Genomic DNA, 21,385 nt, shown 5'->3' with positions numbered 1-21,385 from the left:
CACTGGCTCAGATGGAGTCTGGTTCTCCTTCAACATTATTTGTTTGTTTATATATCCTCAGGCCACCCATAAATTCTTTTTCATTTGTCCATTGGTCTGATTGTAACCAGACAGAATTGTTGGGCCTTGGGTGGCTCCAAAATTCATTAAATAAATAAATAACACAAAGAATGCCAGGAATTTGTTTTGTTTTGTTTTTAATTTAGGTTAATTTTGTACAATACAAGGTGATGCATATAATTTCCCTCCTGCTGTTTTCCTCATAGCCCCAAACCTCTGCATCAAGTGCCCTGAGATTAGTAATTAGCAGCTCCTTAGATGTAGGTTTCACCTGTACCACTTAAAAGAAATAGCCACAGGTTAAACAGTTGGGAAAATTGCAGATTACAACAATGTCTTCCTTTATCCGATAACTGTTCAGATAAGCAAGAAATTGTTCCATATATCAACATAATGAGAACCAGCTAATACATCAATCACATAGAAAAAGCACTATTCAAAGCATCCAGCCAGCCACATACAAAACTGGTAGGTTAGGCAATGATATATTCCCTTCGCACTTATTCAGAAATGAATCACCTGGAATCTCAGAGAACTGGGATATAGTTCAATTCAAGAACAAATTCCTTTTTAAAGTGCCTTCTGGATCTAACTAAACAATTGCATGTGTCTGGAGACAAAATTAATTTCCTGATTTGAGAAAAGCAGTAGAACACAATATACCACAGTAAGTAGTGAAACAAAGGTGAAATCACAGAATCTGTGGTTATAGATGGGGGAAAGCATGCTGATTATTTCCTTTAACCATGAAGGCAACATTAGTTTGCAATGTCACAGGAAACTGGCAGAGTACATGTGGTAAAAACCAGTGCTAGGAAACATGTGATAGAGTGAGTAATTATAAGTGTATGGAAAGAGCAAACTATCAGATCAAACTATCAGATTAAATTTACTGGTTCACAATCTATTTCATAATTTTATTAAATTACAAGGATTTTCTTCTGTTTGAATACCTTCACACCTTTGAAAGAGCAGTAGAACTGTGTTTTCTGTATCTTTTTTATAATATTCTTCACAAAACAAAAGAGAATCTGGTTTTCAAAAAAGCATTTGTTTGCCTTAACATTAAGCTAGTCTCTTGTTGATTTTGTCTTGACGGTTGTTTAATGTCACATTTGTAGACCATATGATCAGAGCGGCAGTTTGGTCTACTGGTTAACGCACCAGGTTAGAAAGCAGGAGTCTGTAAGTTCAAGTCCTGCCTTAGCCATGAAAGCCAGCTAAGGTCAGTTAGTCCAGGGGTCCCAGCACAGGGCCCCAGCATGCCAGAATCCGTTTGTGCAAACAAACAAAGCCCCATCCACAGCATGAGAAACCATGCTCTCCTTTTTTGTGGAAAAACCTGTCTCCATGGAACGGGTCCCAGGGCCCGTTGAATTAATCTATTCAACCCAACCCATTTCACAATGTTGTTGTTCTGGGGGAAATAGAAAAAAGGAAGGTATGTTGGATATGTTGGCTGTCTTGTGTTATTTAAAAAATAAAGGAAAGAAGAAAAGGGAGGGAGGGAGGGAGGGAGCGAAGGAAGGAAGGAAGGAAGGAAGGAAGGAAGGAAGGAAGGAAGGAAGGAAGGAAGGAAGGAAGGAAGGAATCCACTGGAGAACAGTGGTCCCCGTTCAGATGCTACTAAAACAGAGGCCAATAGAAGACCAATGTGATAAGCATGAGTTAACAATAGTTCAAAAGTAGCCAACGTATGTGTTTGAGAATGAGAAGACAACAACTGGATGAGGGCAGCTATAATCCAAATGTCTGTTTGGGAGAAAATAATCACAATGATCTTAACTTTCGCACAGGGCTGCTTTTTTTTTTTTTTTTAATGTTCCGGTTCAATACTCTTTTTTTTTTTTTTTGCTTTTGCTATGTAGGAGGTACAAATTACTGCAATTTTGGTTGTTCCCATAAAGACTTAGCTGACCGTGGACTTTGAAGTAAGTTGTTACTCTTTTACTTTACTTTTTTTTTTTTTTTTTTTACTTTTATTTAATTTGTATACCGTCCTTCTCCCGAAGGACTCGGGGCAGTGAACAGCCAACAATAAAATACATACATACAAAATTTAAAAAACAGAACTAAAATCGAATTAAATAATTTGGCCCAGACAGATTAAAACCCCAATCAAATTAAAACAGATTTAAACTTTGAAAATTAAAAGATATTGAAAATATTAAAATATATAAATTGTTTAAAAATTGTTTAAAAAGAGGGAGAAAGTTAGGCCAGGCCCGCCTGGTGAAATAAAAAGTTCTTTAGAGTGCGGCGGAAGGTGCGCAGATCTGGGATCCTCCGTATCTCCGGGGGGAGCTCGTTCCAGATAGTAGGTGCCCCCACAGAGAAGGCTCTCCCCCTGAGGGCCGCCAGTTGACATTGTTTGGCCGACGGCACCCGGAGGAGCCCCTCTCTATGAGAGCGTACCGGCCGGTGGGAGGCTATTGGTGGTAGTAGGCGGTCCCGCAAGTACCCAGGTCCTGAGCCATGGAGCACTTTAAAGGTGGTAACCAAAACCTTGAAGCGCACCCGGAAGACCACCGGGAGCCAGTGCAGCTCGCGCAGGAGGGGTGTTACATGGGAGCGCCATGTCACTCCCATTACCACCCGCGCAGCCACACTCTGCACCAGTTGGAGCCTCCAGATGCTCCTCAAGGGGAGCCCCATGTAGAGAGTGTTACAATAGCCCAGGCGGGAGGTGACGAGGGCATGAGTGACCGTGCGTAAGGAGTCCCGATCCAGAAAGGGACGCAACTGGCGAATCAGGGGAACCTAATGAAAAATCCTCCCAGTCACGGCCGTCAAGTGCTCTTCTAAAGACAGCTGTGAATCAGGGAGGATGCCCAAGTTGCACGCCCTCTCCGTGGGGGCCAATGATTCACCCCCAATAGTCAGTGATGGCACCAACTGACTATATCGGGACGTCGGAAACCACAGCCACTCGGTCTTGGATGGGTTGAGCCTCAGCCTTTTCCTCCCCATCCAGATCCGCACGGCCTCCAGGCACCGGGACATCACTTCAAGGGCATCGTTGGGGTGGTCTAGGGTGAGATGTACAGCTGGGTGTCATCAGCATACTGGTGGTACTTCATCCCGAAGTACCACCACTCTTTCACTCTTAATAGTGAAAGAGGCAGGTTTATAAAAGAAGAGAATAATTATACTTTTCATAGCAAGCATGTTAATAGTTACTAGTTGTACATCTCATGTATAATTACTTGCTGTGAGAATCATGCATCTAAATCAGTTTTTTTTCCCCCAGACTTGGTAATTTAGAGCTGTGTCAACTTCAGCTCTCAGAATCCCCCAGTCAGTGTATTGGCTGGGGAATTCTGAGAGTTGAAGTTCGCACATCTTAAAGTTGTCAAGTTTGAAAAACACTGATTTAAATCAAAAGTGATTGATTGGACCACCACTTTAAAACAAAGTTTCAAAGCACAACACCTAAATAAATTCAGAAGCTTGAATAACATCAGGTGCTTCTGAATCATTTGAAAATTCAGTGGATGCCTACATTTGTTTTTTACTGAATATGGTAATCAAATTAATTCAATATTACTTTTATCATAGGCTTAAAGTGAGCCATATTAAATATTGTTGTTGAACTGGAAATTTGAATCAAATCAAACTGCCTTCTTGAAATGAATTACAAATTAAAATTGAATCTTGACTAATTTCCATAATCCCTCTATTTCACAATAAAGACTGAACAGCAAACTTATTCAGAATAATTTATTCAGCTATACCGTATGCATATAATTATTGGTCAATAAACCCTTAATAATTCATTATTTTTATTACAAATCATTTACATGTATAAAGAATTCCTCGGATGCAATATAAATTATACTCTATAAATAAAATATATAACATCAATAATAATACCACATACATTTTTCATTCATCTATAAACATTGAAATGTTAATGCTCAAATTTCAACATGAAGTTAAATTTAAAACTAATATATATAGAGAGAGTATAAATAACTTATATATTCTTTCAGCAGCCCAACAATTACAATGTTTCAAAAATTAAATTCAAAATTATAAGACATATAAATAGAAAATAACTGAATTGAACCATTATTTCAGCTAAGGACGAAACAAAATCCATTTTTCTTAAATTATTTATTTAAATTTTTCCCATTTTTAAAGATATAAAATAAATATTTCTGAACAACAAATGGTTAAATTCAAAGAAAATGTCATAATGTGCAGCCTGATTTTATATCACAGAGTCAAGAGAAAATAAGACTTGGAGCCACAATTGTCCTGTCCAAAATTTAGGTGAAGACTCCAGAACCATTATAAAAACATCCATACAATTGTAATTTTTACTCAGATGTCAACAGGAAAGTATGAAATATATAGTAACAACATCATTAACTAGATTCAGTTCATTTAATGTAATTTTAATTAAAATTGATTAAAATTAAATTATAAATTTGCCTTAGCCTCAATCCATCTTTTGGATTGTAGCTCCAAAATCTTATTCAAATTTGTAATTTATTCAGATTATTTTATTTTATACTTCTTGATGCAACCCATGAGAAAGGAATAACCATTCTCTGCTATTTTATCAAGTACAGGTTGAAATACCTTCCTTCATCCCTCGTCCCCCCGCATACATTATTATTTTCATTGGATTCGGTTAATCTGAACTGAATAATGAATAGGAAATTCTTCAGTGGAATTAACTTCCAAATAAATACACATAAAAATGTGTCCGGATTATGTTGCTGTGAGACATCTACAAGAGTGCAGTGCAAAAAAGGGAGAAGTAATAAAATCCATACAGGTAGTTCTCAATTTACAACAGTTCACTTAGTGACTGTTCAAAGTTGCAACAGCACTGAAAAAAGGGACTAATGACCATTTTTCACACATGATCATGGCAGTATCATGTTTATGACGGTCGCAGTGTCCCTGGGTCATGCATTCCCCTTTTGACTTTGCTTCTGGCAAGCAAAGTCAATGGGGAAGTCAGATTCACTTAACAATTATGGCAACGAAGGTTGTAAAATGAGGCAAACCGCTCTTAGCAAATGTCTCACTTAGCAACAGAAATGTTGGGCTCAGTTGTGGTCATAAGTCGAGGACTCTCTGTTTTACAATATCACGTTCTGCTTCTTATCACATTGAATGTGATGGATATTTTAATGTTAGGGCATAGCTTAGCAGATGTTTGGCATCCCCAATGAGCTTTTATGATTTTGTACATGGCACATAGACAGATTCTTTAAAAATTTGCCTTTCTACAAGATGCTAACTTGTATTAGAGTTAAGCTTGACCCCATATGTCTCTGTGTCTCTTAGAGCGTTGCATAATTTCAGCCCAATTGGTTAGGCTTAGTTCACCATAAGTAAAGGTAAAGGTTCCCCTCGCACATATGTGCTAATTGTTCCCGACTCTAGGGAGCAGTGCTCATCTCCATTTCAAAGCTGAAGAGCCAGTACTGTCCGAAGACGTCTCCATGGTTATGTAGCCGGCATGATTAAATGCCAAAGGTGCACGGAACACTGTTACCTTCCCACCAAAGGTGGTCCCTATTTTTCTACTTGCATTTTTTATGTGCTTTCGAACTGCTAGGTTGGCAGAAGCTGGGACAAGGAACGGGAGCTCACCCCATTACGCGGCACTAGGGATTCAAACCACTGAACTGCCAACCTTTTGATCAACAAGCTCAGTGTCTTAGCCACTGAGCCACCACATCCCTATACAATCCCTATCCCTATATAGCTTACTATACAAAGCCAGAAAATGGAATGATTTACTAGCAAAGTTTGCAACGTGAAAAATTTAAAAAAAATAAATATATTGTGATAACCAGCAAATAAATAAATGAATAAATACACAAATAAATAAATAAATAAAATTCACAGATTGCTCTGTGGTTAATAAATATACTCGGATTGTGTTTCCTTTGGATAGCATCACTGATGAGAGCCTTAAGGAGCATCTTGGCTTCTTTAACCAAGTGGGATGGACATAATCTAAGGTGCAAAGTTTCTTCTTGGAATCCTTCTTCCCAAAAAGAACTTTTCAAGAAACAAGAAACACGTCCTTATGCTGCATTATTCCACTCCTTCAGATGGTCTAGGAGGTTTTGAAGCAGCAGCTTGGGTCTTCCTTGAATGGTTGCACAATTCTGACCTGTCTGTTATTAAAAAGAAAGATTGTAGTGAAACTTCAAACAAGTTAAAGACTTTTAAGTTGCCACTTACCAGAAAATAGGAAGTCTGACACCTAAAGTTTCTTAACTGAATATGATATGGATCCCCTGATATAACCCACTTTTTGGATATATAATTGATCTATTGGATATAGCAATATAATTTCTTCTGTAACACCCAAATATAATATAATGATAAAGTGTAATAGCCTTATATGATCTACTCATCAAATCTACTTATCAAATTCTTTTGACCATTATTATCAAGCCATGCACATAGAAAACACACATACATACATTTAAAGGCATATAATTACACTCACTTACTACGTCTATGCTACAAACCAAACCACAAGGTAACGATACACAACTAACAAGCTTTGTCCAAATAACTAAATCTGCCAGCTCATAAGTGATGGCCTAATTCAGCCAACTTGCTGAGACAATGGGTGGATTTCTATAGTTCTATTCTGAATCACAGACCAACGAAACACCATTTTGGCTTGATCTGAACTCATGCTATTACCATCGTTGCAAGAATACTGCAGGCAATGCGTTCCTTGAATGCAATTTGTGCAAACAATTCATTTAGATGTGGTAATTAACTTCCACTGGTAGGGAAAAATCACATATTTAAAATTCATGTTTTCAGTGCCTTGACATCCTACTACAATTGCTACCAGTGAAAGTTAACTAATATATCTCCAGCATCACTTTCTTTTCCAAGGTGAAAGCTGGAAAGGAAAAGGGTTTCAAATCCAATTTCTTTCTCCATCGTCTTTGATGAAGAGATGCAAATGTTATTTCTTTACCACTATTTGTATAATCATATACTATACTGTAGGCTAGAGAATAAATTCTCAAAAAGGTACATTCTAGCCCAATTTTTTATAAACATAAAGGTAACAAATATACTTAATAAATGAAGGAATGAATTTTTTTTTAATTTGATTTATATGCCGCCCTTCTCCGAAGACTCAGGGCGGCTTACAATGTGCTCAGCAATAGCCTTCATCCTTTTGTATATTTATACAAAGTCAGCTTATTGCCCCCACAAACTGGGTCCTCATTTCACCTACCTTAGAAAGGATGGAAGGCTGAGTCAACCTTGAGCCTTGGCGAGATTCAAACCCTGCAGAAATTGCAGGCAGCTGGTCTTAATAACCAGCTTAATAACAGGGTGCCTTAAACCCCTGTACTACCAAGGCTCTTTTATTATAATGATATTTATGATTATAATAGGAGATGGCCAGGATGAGCCTGAGGGAGGGGTGAAATGCATCATCAGGCATGAGTCCCTGAGTGCCCACAAGAGATTCAAATCCAGCCCACCTTGAATTCCTTCTTAACCCCCACTAATTTCCTTTGACTGTTAATGGGTCAGATTCTTGTAGAGAGCTTAAGCTTGCAATAAATCTTTATGCTCATTTGAATTGAATTTGTCTGCCACTTGACATAATGGTTCATTTCTGATTTTTCCTTCCTTGTTGCAGTACAAGAAAGTGAGTAAAGTATATTTTGTATCACTGCAGCTACACGGATTTTTAATTATTAAGCTCTCCAGGACATCACAATGCTTTCACATTGTTAACAGAATATCAGTGGAACATATGAGCGATTCTGGATTTCTGCCATGATCTGCCATGTTATACCTGTCTCTGCCACTAAGGCAAAAACTGACAACAGCTTTATCATCGTTAAAACGTTTTAGATTGTCTCTTTGAAACAAACTGGAGAATTGTTACATACCTTTTCTGGGCCAGGCCACTTCTTACTAAGATCCGAAATGATTGTGTCACAATTGGAATGTGAAACGAATTGCCTTATTTTTCCCAATGACTCCGCAAAAATTTTCAGGTTATTTTTTATACAGCCATCCTGAAAAGGGAAAAATAAATTCAAGGGTCAGACTCAGAACACATTTGTAAATATGCTACCGCTATCCAGATGAGCGATTCTGGAATGATGCTACAATCAAAGCACACACAGAGTTTAATTCCAGATGCACTCAACACATTAGAAGCATTCTAAGGGCAAAGATAGAACCAAAGCTAAATTGGATGCAATTAAAATATAAATAAGATTGTTCATAGAAGCGTGTATAGTTTTCTCTTCTGACACATTTTTAGTGTCTTTTGAGAGGCGGAGGAAGTCACATTTAAAGGTATTGGTAGCCAAAAGTGGTCCACAAGTCTCAGATTGTATACTTACTGTATATTGGCATTATAATAGAGAGTAAGTCAATATCTGTCTCTCTGCTTCTTTATGATCTGATCTCTTTTTCATGTGCCTATAATTCTTATTCTACCCATGATAAATTACCGGCCCCACTTTTCAATAGAAACAGATGACAGATTTTTAAAAGCCGCTTACATTTAAAAAGCCTCATTGCTTGTATATCTTATACTTCATTTATTCTGTTCGTTCCATCAAATGCTTCTAACAAGGAATTCTTTAACCACCATCCAAAGCTGGCAAATTTAGTGTGCTTGGAATTATTTAGAGAAATTTGGATTTAAGAGTACCCATGATGGACAATCATGTCTCTATTGTACCCAATTCAGTGGTCCTAAGGAAAGGAAAACATCTATAAGCTATTTCCAGGCACAACCTAAAGGAACTAAATTATGTAGCTTTTGCAATATTTTCTACAGTTTTATCAGTTAGAACATATCCTATCAGTGATATTACTGAGTTTGACAATGGCAATCCCTTTTTTTCCTGAAATTTGATTGTCTTTCCTGAAATTGGTTTCTACTGTTGGCAGCTTAAATGACCTTTATCTTGACAAAATATGTTTATACAGAATATCTGGCTGTAATGTCACAACTCTACTCTCTTTCCACATTAGAAACTTTTCTTTTAGAGTCATCTAGTTATTGTGGCTTTATAACGTTTTAACAAGACCTGGGTGATGCTCTGAAAATATATTGAATAGAGATACACCTTGAAGGGACTTTGGGTGCTCAAGCAGGAGACCCTATACTATTCCAGACAAGTGGCTATCCAATATCTTCTTAAAAAGCTTCCAGTGATGTTGCACTCATTTCTGAAGGCAAGCCATTCCACTGATAAATTGTTCTGTTAGGATGTTTCTCCTTAATTCTAGGTTGCTTCTCTCCTTGATTAATTTCCATCCATTGTTTCTTGTCTTGTCTTCAGGTGCTTTGGAGAATAGGTTGACTCCCCTCTTCTTTGTGGCAACCCCTCAAATATCATGTCACCTGGTTGCAGGAATTGGAACCAGGTGACAGTCCTTCTTTTCTCTAGACTAGCTATACCCTTTCCTGAGTCATATGTTTTCTCAAACACATATAATTGATAAGAGAATGACTCAGGCCATGGAGAATCAAACTGAAATGGGTGACTAGCCCCCTAAGCATGTTTTCATAATAAGGCATGTTCATGAGTGGTCTATTAGATGTGTTTTTGTTTTTGTTTTTGAATTTTACATACTTGTATCATAAGCTTGAAAGGATGATTTATTTCTAAATGCTGCTGCAGTGATTCAGGAATGAGGAGTGATCAAATGAAAAGCATACTTAATGTTCCATTTGTGGCGCATTGTGGCTTATCATGATACATGATGTGTTAAAACATTAAATTCCAAAGGCTGATGGGAATTCATTATTTCATCCTCCGAGGAATTGGTTGGCAATAAAGTCTTTGTTTCAGTCTTTATCTTGCATAAAAAACAATTGAGTTTTTGAAAGCTCTGTCAGCAAGAGGTAAAATCACTCCTTTCCCCCTACCCTGCCATCTTCATTTCCACATTGCTAAGAAGTCCTAACTAATAGAATTCTTAAACTCTAGATTTTTAAGGAGTAACAGGAGAGGTCTACAATTTTGCTATGATATTGATAATAGTAATGGAATAATATAGTTGGAAGGGACCTTGAATGTCTTCTAGTCAAAACCCCTGCTCAACCATTCCAGTCAGTGGCTGTCCAGTCTCTTCTTGAAAGCCTCCAATGATAGAGCATCCAAAGCTTCTGAAGGCAAGCTGTTCCACTGGTTAATTATTCTCACTGTTAAGAAATGTCTTAGTTCTAGGTTGCTTCTCTCCTTGATTAGCTTCTATCCATTGTATCTTGCCTTGCCTTCTGGTGCTTTGGAAAATAGATTGAACCCCTCTTCTTTGTAATTATACAAAGAATAACTATATTACATTGGACATTTATATAACCACCACTTAGGACATCCTTAGAACTAGTATGATTCTGATATAAGTACAGAATACCTGCAGATGTTACAAGAGTCACTAAAAATATGATGCAACTGCTATGTAATATAGTCTATCACAATATTAAGCACAAAATTACTCCATTGTAATGATGGACATTCAATTAAGCGTCCGGCTTATAAATTTCCAATAATTGGATTAGATATTCATTACCAATAATAGTCTCTCAAGTGCAGTTCACTAATTAAATCCTGATACTGCCTGTCTTTTATCCTTCACTATTGATATTACTTCAATAATATGCTTACGGTTTCTTTAAACTAAATCCTGCATTAACCTTGAGAGTAATTTACCTTCACAATGTCCAGTTGAATGTTTGACTTGAAAATCTACACGAAGCACCAATAAAAGTACGATAACATTGTATTTAAAGTGTTGAGATAAAGTGGAAGGTTATTTTAGTTTTCTGAAGTGGCTGGGGCTTTTTATTTCTCTCATTTATTATCTCACCTTTCTAGTTGTCCACCTGCTCCATGGGAATTCAACATGGAGTCACGTTGAAAATAAGAAGCTAGGGAGACTGCATACTGACAAAGAGGTTTTTGTACAAGAGAGGTTCCCATGCACTCTTCACTAAATCATAAGTAAGGTAAGTCCAGGGGCTTTATTTCCCATCTATGAGAATATGAAGATATTCACATTCATTTTCTTTTTCAAAAATTGACAGCAATATCTGTTCTATCATCCTGAATGAGAATAGTTGCTAAGGAAATGCATCTATCATCAACACAGCTCTGGCTGAAAGATATTTATATTTCAAAGGAGAAACTGTTATGCTTTGCAGCAATTCTCCTAAATGTTAATACACATTTGTTCTTTCAATCTCTCCTAACACCGGCCCGATGTGGGGTGGCCACAAGTTATAATGATTGTCAAGTAAAGAGCCATGGTGGCGCAGTGGTTGGAATGCAGTATTCCAGGCTCGCTCACTGCTCACTGCCAAGAGTTCAATTCTGACCGGCTCAAGGTTGACTTGGCCTTCCATCCTTCCGAAGCCGGTAAAATAAGGACCCAAATTGTTGGGGACAATCTGCTGACTCTGTAAACTGCTTAGAGAGGGTTGTAAAGCATTGTGAAGGGGTATATACTGTAGGTATAAGTGCTATTGCTATTGTTATTACTAAAGGGATGGTCCATGCACATCCCTGCAGAGATACCAGATACAATGCCTGAAGCGCCCATGTTCCCCTTACAAGCAATGCATCTACAAATGTTTTGTATAGCATAATCACAACAGTCAATGTTGTGTTTGGAGATGCTTCACCCCATTTTCTCGGGGTTTTTTTTTTTCATTGCTTACCTCTAATGTTTCTGGAATATCTACCAAGGGTTCTGGAACATCGTTTTTCATCTGAAAATAACAAATGACAGTTCATGATTAGGTATCAGCATTAAAAACAAAGAGTTAACAGCTCATTATTTGACATCGGTAATAGTTAAAGGAGCCTTTTTCACAGTTAAGATATGACAACTGAAGTCAAGTTGCAGGACTGGCCAATAGTTTTGCTACCTGAGACAAAGAATAAGATGGCATGAGCTGCTAGCTAATACTGGAGAAGAAATATGGTTATCCCTGTATATTACCTTATCAGTGTTACCTTATCTTTGAGATGGGCAGCTAATATATTTAATACATGAATAATAATGATTACAACTAAATTGCAAGCAGCATTTTGACTGCACAGTAGGCTGCATGTAAAATAACTCTTTTCTTCAACAGGCCTCCTAAAATTTACCGGTTACAAATCCTTTTTCAGATATTTCTCTTTGTGTGTTAAAGTACAGTATCATTGTACACTTTAAAACTGATACCCTCATTCACCAATGGCCACTCACTGCCCTCAAACCACAAGAAGACCATAGGCTCGTTTCACACAACCTTTGGGTTAATTTCAAAGCCTAGTTACAAGACAGCAGTCTAAACTCTGCTAAGAATGGTCCATCCCTTCTATACAGCCAGAGACTTCCAGAACCAAGAAAATGAGGAACCTTTTCCTTTTTAGGCTTTTGTTCTCTTCACTTTTTGCTCCAGCCTTGCCTATTAGTTAGTCCCCCAAATGATTATTCTTGAAGGCATGAGCAGCAGAATAAAAAGTTGTCCACTCTTCATGAGCTAGCTTCATGGTGTAACTGAACATTTTGAGAGTTGATCAGAATGGAATTCCATTGATTTCTTTCTTTCTATATCTTGTCATGCCCTCTCCTTAAACTTGTGTCAATTATTCATCCAGAATATTGAAAGATTTCACTTGTTGAAAAACCAAGCTACAAGTTGGACTTTTTTCTTCAAGATTCTCCTCAAATACAGAACAATGTTCGATATGGAAAAGAGATTTTTGCATTAGAAGAGAGTTAGACAAATATAGACAGAGTTTCTCCATTGTCTGCTTACATACCTCAGTCAAGAAGAAGTCCATACATTTTATAGCTTCCTTTAGAGGAGCCTTGAATTCCTCTATTGGCATACAAGTGACATAAGTGCCAATGCAAAGAAAGATCAAATAGTTGAAGACCATTGTGATGAGAAATAGGCCCTTCAGTTTCCTCAGATGAATCTGGTAAAACTTTGAATGTTCTTCTCATATATATATAGCTCTCTCATAGTAATGGAAATGATTAATATCTTCCATAAAGCAAGCAAACTCAATGGAGATACAGACTAGAGGAAATTATCTCAAGCGATGGAATCTGCTCATTGCGTAGCTGATGTGGAGGCATGTCTTGAAATGAGGAGAGTTTTTATTCTGAAGAAAGATGTTTGCAGATAAGGATATGGGGCAACCAAATTGTACACATCCTCTTCAGTTTCATTTCATGGCACTGGCATGTTTGCATTCAAGTTCCACCCCCACCCCAAGGATTGCTAAAACAGAAATATATTTTAGTTAAATGTTATTTGGAAGCATTCAACAAGAAATTAATTCCTTGGATTTCTTATACATCTGTAACTAGGGCTACTTTATCTGGGCTACAAAAAAAAAAAAAATCCCTGCTGATCTCTACATATGAGCAAGCAGAGTTTTCTATGTGCCAATAAAGGAGGGTATTTGTAGCTCAGGATTGACGTGGGGGGTCCTTGGTGCTCTCTGAGCGTGCTTGTTTTCTTGCAGACATTTCATTGCCTAAACTACAGTAGGTAACATCATTGGTGCTGCATCAGTGCAGCACCGATGATGTTTCCAAGTTGGGGTAATGAAACCCCTCAGTTTTCTATCTCACAGTGCTGCCATACTGGTCCTCCATATAAGAGCCTTGATAGTACAGTGGTCTAAGCACCCTGTTATTAACACAGCTGCCTGCAATTACTGCTGGTTCAAATCTCTCCAAGGCTCAAGGTTGACTCAGCCTTCCATCCTTTCTAAGGTAGGTGAAATGAGGACCCAGTTTGTGGGGGCAATAAGCTGATTTTGTATAAATATACAAAAGTATGAAGGCTATTGCTTAACGCATTGTAAGCCGCCCTGAGTCTCCGGAGAAGGGCGGCATATAAATCAAATTTAAAAAAAAAAAATGCTTTCAGGGAAAACTTTTCATAGCAGTGACTTGCCACATTAACATTCTAGCCCATTTCACCAGGACAAATTCAACCAAATAAGCAAACTGCTTACTGATGTGCACAAACACACTAAATGGATCAAAAATTACAATTTTGGAAATTGAGGGTTCCTGATCTCTATTGCTCAGGATGTGCCCAATATATCATGAGTTCCCAGTGCTATAAGGTATTAGTTAGTTTTCATAGCCATCACTTAAGCTTTATTTTTCCATTTGTCAGGTAGAAATAGTGGCTTTGCAGCTAAGAAAATATTGGCAAGATGTGTACTGTTTTACCAAGCCTTTACCAAGTTCTGGTATGGACACCTTTTTTTTTTTTTAATTTGATTTATATGCCACCCTCCTCCGGAGACTCAGGGCAGCTTACAATGCGCTAAGCAATAGCCTTCATCCTTTTGTATATTTTATACAAAGTCAGCTTATTGCCCCCACAGCTGGGTCCTCAATTTACCTACCTTAGAAAGGATGGAAGGCTGAGTCAACCTTGAGCCTTGGCGAGATTCGAACCTGCAGTAATTGCAGGCATCTGGTCTTAATAACCAGCTTAATAACAGGGTGCCTTAGACCACTGTACTACCAAGGCTCTTAGTACAGAGCCTTGTACTACTACTACAGAGCCTTGGAGCCTACTAAGGCACCATCACCTTAGTACCGTGATGGTGAACCTATGGCACGTGTGTCCAAAGTGGCACGTGGAGCCATGTCGCCTGGCACGCACAGCATCACCCGTTCCTCTTCCAAGTTTCTGGCATGCATGCACCCATGATGATCAGCTGGATTTCATGCATGCGGCAGTGCCAGAAACTGGAAGAGCTGGTCTTCCATTTTCCTGCATGAGCATGCGTGCCGGTCATCTGATCATCATGCATGCATGCACACCAATAACTGGAAGACTAGTTTGCTGGCATGCATGCATGCGTCAGAAACCAGAAGTTCATTTTTGGGCACACACATGTACCCTGGGCAGCTCCTCTTCCGGGTTGTGGCCCAGACAAGTGTGCAGATGCGCACGCTCCCTTTTCGGCACTCGGTGCCCAAAAAGTTCACCATCACTGCCTTAGTACATTCACTACACTTTTTCTTCAGCTGTTTTTCTTTAGAGAACTAGAACCAGACTGGTGTAATGGTTAAGGTGCTGGCCTAGAAACCAGGGGACTGGGAGTCGTAGTCCTGCCTTAGGCGTGAAAAACCAGCTGGGTGACTTTGGGCCAGTCACTCTCTGTCAGCCCACTGCACCTCAAAGGGTTGCTGGGGTGAAGAAAATAGGAAGGAGTATTAGGTATGCTCAATGCCTTATACATAAAAAAGACTGGATAAAAATCTTTTTTTTTAAATTTGATTTATATGCCGCCCTTCTCCGGAGACTCAGGACGGCTTACAATGCGCTAAGCGATAGCCTTCATCCTTTTGTATATTTATACATAGTCAGCTTATTGCCCCCACAAACTGGGTCCTCATTTCACCTACCTTAGAAAGGATGGAAGGCTGAGTCAACCTTGAGCCTGGCGAGATTCGAACCTGCAGTAATTGCAGGCAGCTGGTCTTAATAACAGGGTGCTTTAGTTCCTTTTAAAAAAGGAACTCATTTGAATGAGTTTCCCACATTGATTAGATAGAGTTGAAAAAGCAATGTGCATGGTTAGGACTTTTTCAGGATGATGATGATGATGATGATGATGATGATGATGATGATGATGATGATGATATTAAACCCATATGCTGCCTGACTCCAAGTTACTCTGGATGGTTCACAACAAACAAAGGAATCAATACAATCAATAAAACGTAAAAATTGGCCATGTCAAAGCAAGGGGTCCAAGTCCTGGGTGAAGAGGCAGGTCTACACAGCTTTTCTAAACAACAGCGGAGTGGATCTCAGGAGGAACAAGAGGGAATTAGCAGAGGGCAGAGACTGTTAATTTAATTTAATTAATTTTATTAATTTTAATAATTTTATTTATAATTTAATTTAATATCATGGGGCTGTTGATTGGGTCAATTAACTTTTCCTTATCTTTCACTGAGGGTAGTTAAGAGTGATGGGAGTACAGATCCTAAGAGCTGGAACAGGCCTTTGTTATTTGTTGTCCTCTTTCTTTTTTTCAACTTTTGTTTTTGTGGTGTTTTTTAAAAAAACTTTTATAAGGCAGTGTTGTTTTGATGGTTAGCTAATTTATTTTTTACTTTCTGAAAGGATCCATCTTTTCTGTAGGCATCACTATAACCTCATTATCTATCAACTTGAGAGTCTGCAAAATTAGGCCAGTCTGAAAACAGAAATCAATTGCTGTGCACGACAATCTCCTTCAAGTAGACGGCAGCAGCTAAGAACACAGAACTATCTTTAATCAAAGGCACAAGGAAAAAATATGTTACTTTTGGAAAACAAAGTACCAGTACTTAATTACCAGATTTCTCCCTGTATTCACATCATTCATTGATTAACCTTCCTTAGTTTAGCTCACATGGGAGGAGAAAGTATTTTATTTTGTTAGTATTTACAAGATGGTGTGGGAAAGCAGGCAAATGATGACATGTCTTTAATGATATTATTAGATAAATGCCACAACTTTTGTATGATGTCAGGGTGCAGCTATGTCACAATGGCATTGGGATGTACGTTAATCCATGCCTGAGGTCATTTTATATCCTTGTGGGTTGCTGCAGGTGCAATTAGCTGTTATTTTGTTTTAAAAAAATAATTGACTTCTTGTTTCATCCTTGACTCCATGTTCATTTAACATTTTTAGATATTTACACTGATCCTAATGGATATTCATTATCGGATGACTCGAGCACATAATCATGACCTGCCTGGGTGAAGGATTCGCTATTGATCTAACTGTAAAATTAATATGTTCTCTTTTCAAGGGCCACTTCATATGACCTATATTCCAATCCACTCCACTAATGCCTATCAGTGCACATCTATCTGTATACCACTAAAATTCTCGTTGCCATGACCATTAACTGGGTGAAAGAGTGCGTCATAGGGCAAGAGTTTTTGAACCAAAGTACTTCAGATGGGCTAATTTATAGAATGTGCCCAAAATCCTGGACCCATGACTCCCAAGGGATTGAAATTTGGGGACGTTGTGCTATTGGCAACTGCTGCAAAACTGCTAGGCTACTACTGGGGTCATATGATCTTCATTTTCAATACACGATTGTAGTTATATGCTATTCCACTTCTATATATAACATAAAGTACTTTTCCTTTATATTAGAAAAGGAGGCCTCTAGTCATTCAGGCCTAGTTTTTTTTAATAAATTTTCTCTCCATAAAGTTGTGATATCCGAGCAGGATCAACTATAAAATCCTTGGAAAGTGTTGCTACCGTATTGTACTCCTTGGTACAAGACTGCTTTTATGTGCCATTTAGGAAATTTCCTTATATATTTTCTATCTGTTCCCATTTGTATTTCTCTGTAATTTTAACATTTTGGTGGGTTTCCGTTCTCTTTTATGATTTTAAAGCTAATTTTCCGCTATTCCAATTAGAAGACAATAAGCAAACAAACTTGTTCTCTCTCTTTTATCTGTCAAGCTACTTTAACAAGGTTACATAGTTTTATTGATGACCAAGGACAATTAAATCACTGTTTGGCAAAGCCGGAAATTTCTTTGAGAACATGTCCTTTTTTCTCTTTTTCATTGTTCTCCATTCCTTTGATATATCCAGCAAGATGATAGGGAATGCAGTCCTTGAAAGTAACAGTCTACTTTGTAGTGTTAGTGTCATGAATTGGAGCAATTTATTCTTCAGATGTAAATCAAACAGATGTAGAGGGGGGCTAAAAAAAAAGAAAAGAACAGAAGCAATATTTGTACCTTAATCTACCTTGATCTAAAGAATGAAAAGGTTCATGATGAACCTGAGTGAGACATTTGAGAATTGGCAATTCTGAGTTGTATGTAGAACACCGATAGTCTTCACAGCAAGAAAGCAGTAAGTTTGTTCTATGTTGCTGTAGCTACCCCGATAACTTTAGCACAACCTTATGTTGGTCTATGACTGTAATCAATATTTGATTTGGTCTTTTTAATACAATCTAAGAAATAGAATGGAAATGAGTTCTTGGTGTCATTTCCATTCATACCTGTAGATCTGAATGTACCAATTTGAAATTATCAGCACTGCCAACAAAATGACTGAACTTCAATGATACTGTTTTAGGCCATTTAGGGAAATAAGATGGTTTAAAAGTCACAATGAAAACACTTTGCTTCTACTAAGCCTCTTATCTTCAAACTAAACACAGTCAAGGAGTTATACTTTTAAGCAGAGAGACCTGATGATTAAATGGTGACATATTAGCCAATTTTAGATATTTGAAGGATTGCCACATAGACAATAGAGCAGATTTCTCTCTCTGATATTCCAGAGTGTACATCTCAAACAAGTTCAAATTATTTAAAAAGGAGATTCAGATTACATGGAAGAAAAATTCACTGGACATTCAAGGTCCATAGAAGAAGATACTTCCTTAAAATGCAACAGACCGTTCTTCGCAAGAACTTTTAAAGTAGATGGATGGCTATAGATCAAGAAAACTATAGAAAGAAATTCCAGTAGAAGGTTAGGCTATTTTAGTTTTGATGCATCTGAATTTAATACTTCCATCCTTTGCCTTTATAGAAGTTGCCAGGTTCAAGATACAAGATATATTTATATTTTGCATAAATTGCAAAACCTTGAGAACAAAATGTTATAGGAATGAACTTTTTGTTGTGGGTGTATACATAATAATGAGTACTCCTCTGTCAAAATACTATATACATATGCACACACAAACATATATACACATACATACATGTATGCCACTGTTTCTTCTTATAACCAATCAATTCACTTTCTTTGATTGTGTGAAACTCATTTGCAATTGACAAAATGGCTCCTGGGTCTGTAGGTGTATAGAAGGATGAGGAAACATAGTGAAGACACATTTTGAAGAGGAATATGAGGTCCTAAATGAATGTAACTATGGGTTTTGTTTTTATTTTATGACAATAGTAGGGAACTTCATCCCTTCTAGAAATGATATTCCTATATTGCAAACTGTTCCTCTCCTCCTTAGGTCATTAAAGTAAGCTGACATTGATAGATATTACAGGGCCAAACCAGAGCAGCAGTCATCTTGTCAAAGCAAGTATTTTTATTTAGAAAAACTTTTGATGTTCAAATATAAATAACATGATTTTCTGGCATACTTCATGCCTTATCAAATAAGGGTTACAGAAAAAAATTATGTAAATGCCATTTTAAGTCTCCAAACAGGAAGACAAATATCAAATAAGGAACTTAGTGGTTTACTGATAAAGAGCTGTATTATTCAAATTATGTTGGCATCACTTTGACTTTTTCCTCTTGAATGTTGAAGAATTATGGAAAACCTGAGGTCCAGTAATCTCCACTTTCAACCCATTCTGTTTCCATGATTAGAAATCCCCAGGTCTTGGTAAATGAGTAAATGGTAAATTTGGTAAATTTCTTCTTGCACTATGAGCTGTTACATAATTTACAATATTGCAAATGGAAAAAAATATTTCAAATATTAGGGGGCATGCAAGATCTTTGTAGCCTAAGAAGGAGGGAGATCCTTTTTTTTTTTTTTTACATGTACAGAAGTCACCTAATGTTGTGGTCCTCCAGCAGCCTGCAGAGCAGGCAGCAGAGTTGGACAGTGAGGAGTCTGGGGAGGAACATGGGTCAGTTCTGGAGTCTGGGGAAGGCTCGGACGACGACTCTGCATCGGAGGCAGAGATGGGGCCAAAGCCATCTGGGAGTAACTGTGTGTGCAGACTCCAGAGCCTCCAGAGTTGGACATCAGAGAGGCAGAGGAACAGGGGGAGCCTGTTCCTAGTGCGTGCATGTGCAGAGCTGCCAGAAGGCAAAAACAGTTAAAACAAAAGGAACGACTCAGGAGTAAGGCTTGGAGATGATTGGCCCCTCTCATAAGACATAAAGGAAGAGCAAAGGCACGTGGGCCTTTGCAGGAAGCAACGTTGTGGATGGTGTTGGTTTGTATTTTGAAGCTCCATTTTTGACTCTGTGTTTCCGTGTGGCCTTGCCAAGATAATTGCCAATTAGGTCTTTGGCAGCATGTCAAAGAAGATAAAGGTGGGTGTTTACCAGCCTTATCCGAAGGACTGTGGCAGACTTCTATTGGACTATTAATAAACTCTTGGTGATTCAGCACATGCTGTGAATGAAAGGAATTCACAGCCATTAAAATAAAAAAAGGGGGTTTGGGGACTAATTGTGTGCTTTTTACTATATCAGGAAGCCTAGCTCAGAACACTTATATTGATGGTGATTTGGAAACAAAGGCTCATTTTGAAGACACAGGACTGGTATAATATATGCAACTCTGGCTTTCCTGGTGCTCTCTGAGCTTTGTTGCTTTCTTGGTTAGTGGTTCCTTGATTAGGCTGTTGTTATTGTTTTCTTGTTCGTCTGAGTCAGTGATTCCTTGTTTGGGGGCAGCTACCAACTCAAACAAACAAACTAACAGTAAACAACAGCCTAATCAAGGAACTACCAATGCCACTCCCACCAACACTCTGAGGGTAAACCACTTGTACATCAACTTGTACATTTGGTCACCACACTATAAAAAAGATGTTGAGACTCTAGAAAGTGTGCAGAGAAGAGCAACCAAGATGATTAGGAGACTGGAGGCTAAAACATACAATGAACAGTTGCAGGAACTGGGCATGGCTAGTCTAGTGAAGAGAAGGACCAGGGGAGACATGATAGCAGTCTTCCAGTATTTGAGGGGCTGTCACAGAGAGGAGGGGGTCAATAGCAATAGCACTTAGACTTATATACCACTTCACAGTGCTTTACAGCCCTCTCCAAGCGGTTTACAGATTGGCCCAAACAATCTGGCTCCTCATTTTACCGAACTCAGAAGGATGGAAGGCTGAGTCAACCTTGAGCTGGTGGGAATTGAACTGCCAAACTGCTGGCAGCCAGCAGTCATCAGAAGTAGTCTGCAGTACTGCATTCTAACCACTGCACCACCATGGCTCATGGTCAAGCTATTTTCCATAGCACATGAAGGCCAGCCAAGGAATAATGGATGGAAACTGATCAAGGAGAGATTCAACCTGGAAATAAGGAGAAATTTTCTGACAGGGAGAGCAATCAACCCATGGAACAGAAATTGCCTTCAGAAGTTGTGGGAGTTTCATCACTGGAGGCTTTCAAGAAGAGACTGGACTGCCATCTATCAGAAGTGGTGCAGAGTCTCCTGCTTGGCCTAGATGACCTACAAGGTCCCTTCCAACTCTGTTAATCTTTAAATTAATCTGTAAACAGAGAGCAAACCCCAATTCCTTCTAGCACTGATGATGTTACCT

General features: G+C 38.3%; 1 long non-coding RNA gene across 1 annotated transcript; it reads left to right on the top strand.

Moving 5' to 3' along the window:
• Positions 1 to 1,926: 1,926 nt before the first annotated feature.
• On the top strand, positions 1,927 to 17,639 carry LOC117676998 (uncharacterized). The gene is made up of 3 exons (XR_004594600.2): positions 1,927 to 1,991; positions 10,923 to 11,053; positions 16,232 to 17,639. It is a non-coding gene; the product is annotated as an uncharacterized LOC117676998 (long non-coding RNA).
• Positions 17,640 to 21,385: the final 3,746 nt, after the last annotated feature.

The sequence above is a fragment of the Pantherophis guttatus genome, chromosome 9 (genome assembly GCF_059756535.1).
Source record: "Pantherophis guttatus breed Tessera chromosome 9, ASM5975653v1, whole genome shotgun sequence".
In the NCBI taxonomy this organism is placed as follows: domain Eukaryota; kingdom Metazoa; phylum Chordata; class Lepidosauria; order Squamata; family Colubridae; genus Pantherophis; species Pantherophis guttatus.
The sequence above is the reverse complement of the archived record's forward strand: the minus strand, read 5'-3'. Positions and strand labels throughout refer to the sequence as shown.